This window comes from Pseudorca crassidens, chromosome 20, assembly GCF_039906515.1.
Source record: "Pseudorca crassidens isolate mPseCra1 chromosome 20, mPseCra1.hap1, whole genome shotgun sequence".
Lineage (NCBI taxonomy): Eukaryota > Metazoa > Chordata > Mammalia > Artiodactyla > Delphinidae > Pseudorca > Pseudorca crassidens.
Genome location: NC_090315.1, coordinates 49,493,321 through 49,500,878, shown reverse-complemented (window position 1 = coordinate 49,500,878; position 7,558 = coordinate 49,493,321). Strand labels below are relative to the sequence as shown.

At 42.3% G+C, this 7,558-nt stretch overlaps 1 protein-coding gene across 7 annotated transcripts in view; it reads right to left on the bottom strand.

The window, feature by feature from the left end:
- ST3GAL2 (ST3 beta-galactoside alpha-2,3-sialyltransferase 2) overlaps positions 1 to 7,558 on the bottom strand; it is a 67,471-nt gene that overhangs the window by 10,002 nt on the left and 49,911 nt on the right. For 6 of the 7 annotated variants that reach the window (XR_010939337.1, XR_010939341.1, XR_010939343.1 and 3 more), the window contains one exon: positions 106 to 298. The gene's annotated coding sequence lies outside the window, so the exon portion shown is untranslated. Of the gene's footprint in view, positions 1 to 105; positions 299 to 4,272; positions 4,354 to 7,558 lie in introns of all 7 variants that reach the window. The other variant, XR_010939342.1, reaches the window with a different exon arrangement.

Sequence of the window (7,558 nt, the reverse complement as noted above, 5' to 3'; positions counted from 1 at the left end):
AACATTCAGTATATTGCCTTCTGTTTGCATATATCAACCCACTTTTCTCTTACAAAAATGTGAACATTCTACTCACGCTGTTGTGCGACCTGCCTTTTCACTTACCCGTGTATCTTGGACATGTGCCAGGGATGTGCCTCACTCTCAACAAGCATCATTCCAGCGTGTAGCTGCCCCAGCATTACATCATGGCTCCTAGTGATAGGCACATGGGGGCTTCCACTGTGTTGCTGCCCACGGTGAAAATACCAGTCCCGCTCCTCTCTGAGCCCAGCTGAGACTCACTCAGGATGTATACCTGGAAGTAGAGTTGTTGGGTCAGAGTGGGGACCCTTAACATTTTAACACATTGTTAATATAGCCTGCCGAAAAGTTTTTACCAATTTATGTTATTGCAGTGATAACAAAGATACCTATTATGTGCTTACCAACTCCCTCTATTATCAATTTTTAAAACTGCCAGTCTTGAGTAGTAAAAATAGATTATATAACTGCTTCATTTTTTTTAATTTAGTGATGTTTGGCAAATTTTCAGTTTATTGGTATTTGACTTTTCTGTTTTGGTGTGTTGCCCATTCCTATCTCACCATTTTGCTACTGGCTTGTTAGTCTTCATTGAATTTTAGCCACCTTTCTATTTTAGGGAAATTAGACTGTCTTGAGTGGTGGACGTTTTCCTTTTTGTTTGTCTTTACAAAATCATTTTTTCTTAATACTGCACAAAAGTTTAATATTAGTCAGAATGGCCATCATTAAAAAGTCTATAAACAATAAACGTTAGGGCTTCCCTGCTGACACAGTGGTTGAGAGTCCGCCTGCCGATGCAGGGGACACGGGTTCGTGCCCCTGTCTGGGAAGATCCCACATGCCGTGGAGCGGCTGGGCCCGTGAGCCATGGCTGCTGAGCCTGTGCGTCCGGAGCCTGTGGTCCGCAACGGGAGAGGCCACAACAGTGAGAGGCCCGCGTACCGAAAAAAAACCCAAAAAACAATAAATGCTGGAGAGGGTGTGGAGAAAAGGGAACCTTCTTGCACTGTTGGTGGGAATGTAAACTGATACAGCCACTATGGAGAACAATATGGAGGTTCCTTAAAAAAACTAAAAAAAAAGAACTACCATACGACCCAGCAATCGCATTATTGGGCATATGCCCGGAGAAAACCATAATTCAAAGAGTCATGTACCACAATGTTCACTGCAGCACTATTTACAATAGGCAGGACACAAAAGCAACTTAAGTGTCCATCGACAGATGAATGGATAAAGAAGATGTGGCACATATATACAATGGAATATTACTCTGCCATAAAAAGAAACGAAATTGAGTTATTTGCAGTGAGGTGGATGGACCTAGAGTGTCATACTGAGTGAAGTCAGAAAAAGAAAAACAAATACCGTATGCTAACACATATATATAGAATCTAAACCAAAAAAAATTGATTCTGAAGAACCTAGGGGCAGGACAGGAATAAAGACGCAGACGTAGAGAATGGACTTGAGGACACGGGGAGGGAGAAGGGTAAGCTGGGACGAAATGAGAGAGTGGCATGGACATACATACATTACCAAATGTAAAACAGCTAGTGGGAAGCAGCCGCATAGCTCAGGGAGATCAGCTCAGCTCAGGTGCTATGTGACCACCTAGAGGAGTGGGATAGGGAGGGTGGGAGGGAGATGCAAGAGGGAGGAGATATGGGGATATATGCATATGTATAGCTGATTCACTTTGTTATACAGCAGAAACTAACCATTGTAAAGCAATTATACTCCAATAAAGATGTTAAACAAAAACAAAAAATTTAATATTGCTCAGACTTCATTATTAAGAAATCTGGATTTCATGTCATGGCTAGAAAACCTTTCCTCATCTCAGTATTATAAATTATTATTATTATTACTTTTTATTTTTATTTATTTATATATATATTTTTTGCGGTACACGGGCCTCTCACTGCTGTGGCCTCTCCCGCCGCGGAGCACAGGCTCGGAACGCGCAGGCCCAGCGGCCATGACTCATGGGCCCAGCCGCTCCGCGGCATGTGGGATCTTCCTAGACCGGGGCACGAACCCGTGTCCCCTGGATCGGCAGGCGGACTCTCAACCACTGCGCCACAAGGGAAGCCCAGTATTATAAATTATTTACTCATGTTTTTGTAGGTTTTGAAGTGTCGTTTTGCCTGCCTGATTTGCTGTGAGCGATTACGGGCGGTTACCTCCGGGTGAGTGGGTGTTTGGGCTGGAGCCGAGACTGAGCGACAGGGTCCAGCTGGGATCACGTGTGAGAGAAAGTGAGACTGAGTGTCCTGGGGATGCAGCAGCTACGGTGACTGCAGGTGTCTCAGGGGCGCATGCAAGCCACTGATGCGGGAAGGGGTTCTGGGAAGAAAAGTGGGAGCGAGAATTGGAACAAGTTTCCAGAAAGGCCGGGGACAAGGCGAGGTGGGGTAGAGAGGAAGCAGTGCTCAGGGTGCTTGGAAGGGAGACAGGCAAAGAGGGAGAGGAGGTCGTGTGCAGTGCCAGCATTCCAGATAAGTGACACCCGCTTTGACCCCAAAACACAACAGTGATACAGAAAAGGTAAAACTAGAAAACAAAACACCGCCTGACCCGAAAAACGAGATGAATACTTCTGTGGACCAGTAATGGGGAAACATGCAAAGCTGCGAGCAGGGCTGAAGCCAAAGCTTGCTGGGCTCCCGTCCGGGGACCGAGCAGCTGCAGGCTGTTAGGTCCCGCTCAGCAGAGGGGCTGGGAAGCGAAGCGCTGCACACAAGACCAGAACTCAAGGCAGCCTCGCCGCTTGGAGGGCGCTGGATTGGAGCTTCGCCTGCACGCCAGTTGGACAGAGACTTTCATCAAGACGCAGGCCCAGAAAGGAGACAGGAGGATGCGGATCCCCGCTGCAACCGGTAAGCCACACCATCCTGTCAACTGCCTGCCTGGTCTGATATCCTCTGATCTCACTGAATCAGCGCACCTGGCTCTAGAATAAGGGCGAGAGGGGCGGGGAGCTGGATGGAGCCAATTGCTAAATCCACCTGTGGGGCTTCCCTGGTGGCGCGGTGGTTAAGAATCCGCCTGCCAATGCAGCGTACACGGGTTCGAGCCCTGGTCTGGGAGGATCCCACATACCGCGGAGCAACTAAGCCCGTGACCGAGCCTGTGGTCTAGAGCCCGCGAGCCACAACTACTGAGCCTGCGCGCCTAGAGCCTGTGTTCTGCAACAAGAGAAGCCACCGCAATGAGAAACCTGCTCACCGCAACCAAGAGTAGCATCCCCCTCGCTGCAACTAGAGAAAGCCCGCACGCAGCAACGAAGACCCAATGCAGCCAAAAATAAATAAATAAAATTTTTTAAAAAAGCAAACCCACCTGTGGATTGTGGGGAGAGAAGAAATTGAATGCAAAGAAAGACGCAAACAATAGAGGGAAGGTGGGGAGGGGCAAGATAGGGGTATGGGATTAAGAGATACAAATACTAAGTATAACATAAATAAGCAGCCAGGATATATTGTACAGCACAGGGAAATACAGCCATTATTTTTTAATAACTTTAAATGGAGCATGATCTATAAAAACATTGAATCACTGTGTTGTACACCTGAAACTAATATTGTAAATCAACTATACTTCAAAAAAAAGGTACCAAATTCACCCCAGATAAAATTTATTTTATGGAATGGCCTCATAAGAGGCTTACAGTATGTTTGGATGCTCAAAGAGAAAGTGAAATGATTACATTTCACTGAAAAGAGCAAGAAACTATGAAGTAAATTTGGACAAGAGCAGTGGTGTGCTGAAACTCACACAAGCTGGCTGGTAAATCACTGGCAGATTGAAACTGGCTGTGCTGGGAATATTTATACCACAGAAATCAGCAACACTATATAAATCAGGGGTTTTAGTTTGTTTTCAGAGGCAGTTTACCAGCATACCACTGGTAGATTAGAAATTTTAGAAATGAGAAAGTCATTGAAATAAACTGAGTAAATGGGAATCCTAGATTTTACATCCTAATTATACTCTCATTTTAAGGACAAAAATAAGAACACAACCGAATTTCAGTAGAGAAAGAGAAAGCGAAATGATTACATTTACAATAAAACTATTTCTTGCTCCCATAAGTTCTAAACTGGATGTTCCTGATTGGTTGGCTCTTCTGGACACTTTCCCCTGACTCTTTCCATTGAAAAGAGTGGGTTTTTTTTTTTTTTAATAGAATTGATTTTTTTAGAACAGTTTTAAGTGTATAGAAAGAAAAGGCAAAGTTACCTCATAGCAAAAGAAGGATTGAACTCAGATCCTTCTGAATGCAGACACCATATGTTCTTTCTACTTCACCAAACCTTCTCCCTGGAGAGAAGCCATGTTGCCAGAAAGAGCCTGTATTATTCTCAGCAGAAACAGTTGTTAGATGAAAGGTGTTGTTTCTATATTCTCGGGGAGCAGGCTGGTCCTGATACCCACAGTTCGGCAAGTGTAAGGGGAGGGGCCATCTTGCATTTTTGTGCGTTAGTTGTCACACAGACAAGCTCACCGCAGAAGCTGTGATTTTTCTGGAAGGGTAGTGAGAAGGAGCATTGATTCCTAATTCACTCAGAAAGGAATAATTTGATTTTTTAAAGGGTTTCAGGATTTCACCCTTCCCCTCACCAAGCCAGGAATGTTTTCCTATTTTGCCAGATATGTAACAGGCAGCAGTTCCTCGCCTGCTGAATGGCAGCCCTCAGCCGTTCACTCCTCTGATGGGTAAAATATTTAATCGCTTCCTGCCCTTCCTCTAGCATCCAGCCAGAGTGCCAGCCAAGTGTGTATCCACCACCCCTGGTCAGGCCATAAATCGTAATGTTTCTCTCCAAAGAGCCGTCTGTGTTCAGACTGTATTACTGCTCACTCAAACACGGTGCCTCTCCCAGAGGAACACACATCCCTGCTAGACTGAGGCATGGACATGGGACTTCTTTGACATCAAGGAAATGTGAACTTCTTGACAGAAGCATTCAGAGCCAGGCTGTGGCTCACCAGACACTCTTTTCCTGGCCCTGAAACAACAGATCCACCACAGACGGCACTCCTTTCTGTCTGGGTCCCTGAGTGACCATGATGAGCACAGCCCGTGATGGAAAAGTGGCTTGAGTGAGAAACAAACTTTGTTGTTTTAAGCCCCTGCGAGTTTGAAGGGTGTTTGTTACTGTAGCACAACCTAGCTTATCCTGACCACCCTCCCTGCCTTGGAACGGCTGGTTCCCTGTCCAGTCACCCTAAGGTCAATCCAGATCATAGATATGCTCCATCTAGGCACACAAAATTCCCAAGCAGCTTCTTGATCCACTTAATACAGAGGAGAGAAAAATTTCCAATTCCCAATTATTTAAAAAGCCTCCATCATGACAGAGAGGGGTTAAATAAACAACCACAAGAAATCAGCTCTGTGGAGACAGGAAAACAGACGAAGAAAAAGGTGTCTGCTACTATGTGATTAAACACCACACTTACCTAATTTTCCTTTCCAAGAGTTCACTGAATTTATCGGGAAGGAAAGAAAAAGGTATAAACTCACATGGACAAATAAAATGGAAGCAGTTACATTGGAAGAGGGAATTTAACAAAATGTTTGGAACACACAGAAAAATGAATGAAAAAGCTCCAATTTTTAGTAATACAGGGAACTATATAGAGCATGAAAAAAATTCCAATCCAAAAACCAGCTACAAAGCTGATAATATTCTGTTTGAATATATCAAAGAACTACTACTTTTAGGGTTTTATTTTTAACATTTAGCTCTGATTCACTTGGCATTTTGGTGAATGGTTTAGGCTATGGATCTAATTTTATCTTTTTCCAGATGGTTATCTAGTTATCCCAATAAAATTTATTTAAATATCCATCTTTTCCTAAGTGATTTGAGAGGCCATCTCTATTATAAACCAAATTTCCATGCGGACTTGGGTCTAGGTAATCAGACTAATGAAAGAGAATTGAGTATCCAGAAATACTCAAGTGAATATGGAATGTCAGGGCGGTGGTCACCTTCAGGGGAAGGAAGGGGGCTGTGCTTGGCAAGGAAGATGGAACAGAGAGGCCTCTGGGGTGCTTGCACAACCCGAGTGGTGGCTACATGAATGTTCATCTTAAAATAATTCATTAAGGAACCGCCATACTGTTTTTCATAGTGGCTGCATCAATTTCAATTTCCCCCAACAGGGCACAAGGGTCCCCTTTGTTCCACATCTTCACCAGCGCTTGTTATCTCTTGTCTTTCTGATAACAGCTGCTCTAACAGGAGTGTGGTGATATCTCATTATGGCTTTGATTTGCATTTCCCTGATGATTAATGATGTTGCATATCTTTTCATGTACCTGCTGACCATCTGTATGTCTTCATTGGAGAAATGTCTATTCATATCTGCCCATTTTTTAATCAGATTGGGTTTTTTGCTATTGAGTTATGTGAGTTCTTTATATATTTTGGTTTCAGGTTTTACATTTAAGTCTAATCCATTTGGAGTTAATTTTTTTGAGTGGTGTGAGATATGGGTCCAGTTTCATTCTTTTGCATGTGCATACAGAACTACCATATGATCCAACAATTCCACTTCTAGGTACACATCCAAAAGAATAAAATCACTGTCTTGAAGAGACATCTGCACCCCCATGTTCACTGCAGCATTATTTACAATAGCCAAGACATGGAAATAATCTAAATGTCCATCAACAGATGAACGAATAAAGAAAATGTCATGCATATATACACAATGGAATATTATTCAGCCATAAAAAAGGAAATCCTGCCTTTTGCAACAACATGGATGGACATTGAGGGCATTATGCTAACTGAAATAAGTCAGATGGAGAAAGACAAATACTGTATGGTCTCACTTTTACATGGAACCTAAAACAACTAAATTCACAGAAACAGAGAGCGATTGGTGCTTGCCAGGGTGGGGGAACGGGTTAAGGTGGTCCAAAGGTATAAACTTCTAGTTACAAGATAAATAAGCTCTGGGGATGTAATGTACAGCATGGTAATTATAGTTAACAATATTTTACTGTATGTTTGAAAGTTGCTAAGAAAGTAGATTTTGAAAGTTCTCATCACACACACAAATATTTTAACTATATGATGTGATGTGTTAACTAATCTTATTGTGGTAATCATTTTGCAATATACACACACATAAAATCACTATGAGTATACCTTACATACATATATAACTTTCTATGTCAATTGTACCTCAATAAAGCTGGAAAAATAAAATTCTAGCTTTTCCAGTTCTTCCATATAACATGTTCAATTACCTCTTTTTTCTTCAGTCCATTTTGATAACCAAATGGCAGTGGAAATTGCTTTTCCTTTACCACAGGAATTATATAATTCTATCTATTTATAATCTATAATCTATATGTATTATATAGTATTCCATCTTTGCTTTATGAAATAAATGTCCATTATGGAGCTTTTAAAAAATAATAATTCATGAAGCTATATATTTTTGTACATTTATTCTTATGCTCTTTTCTGTTTATGCATTATATCCCACAACAAAAATAGTTTTG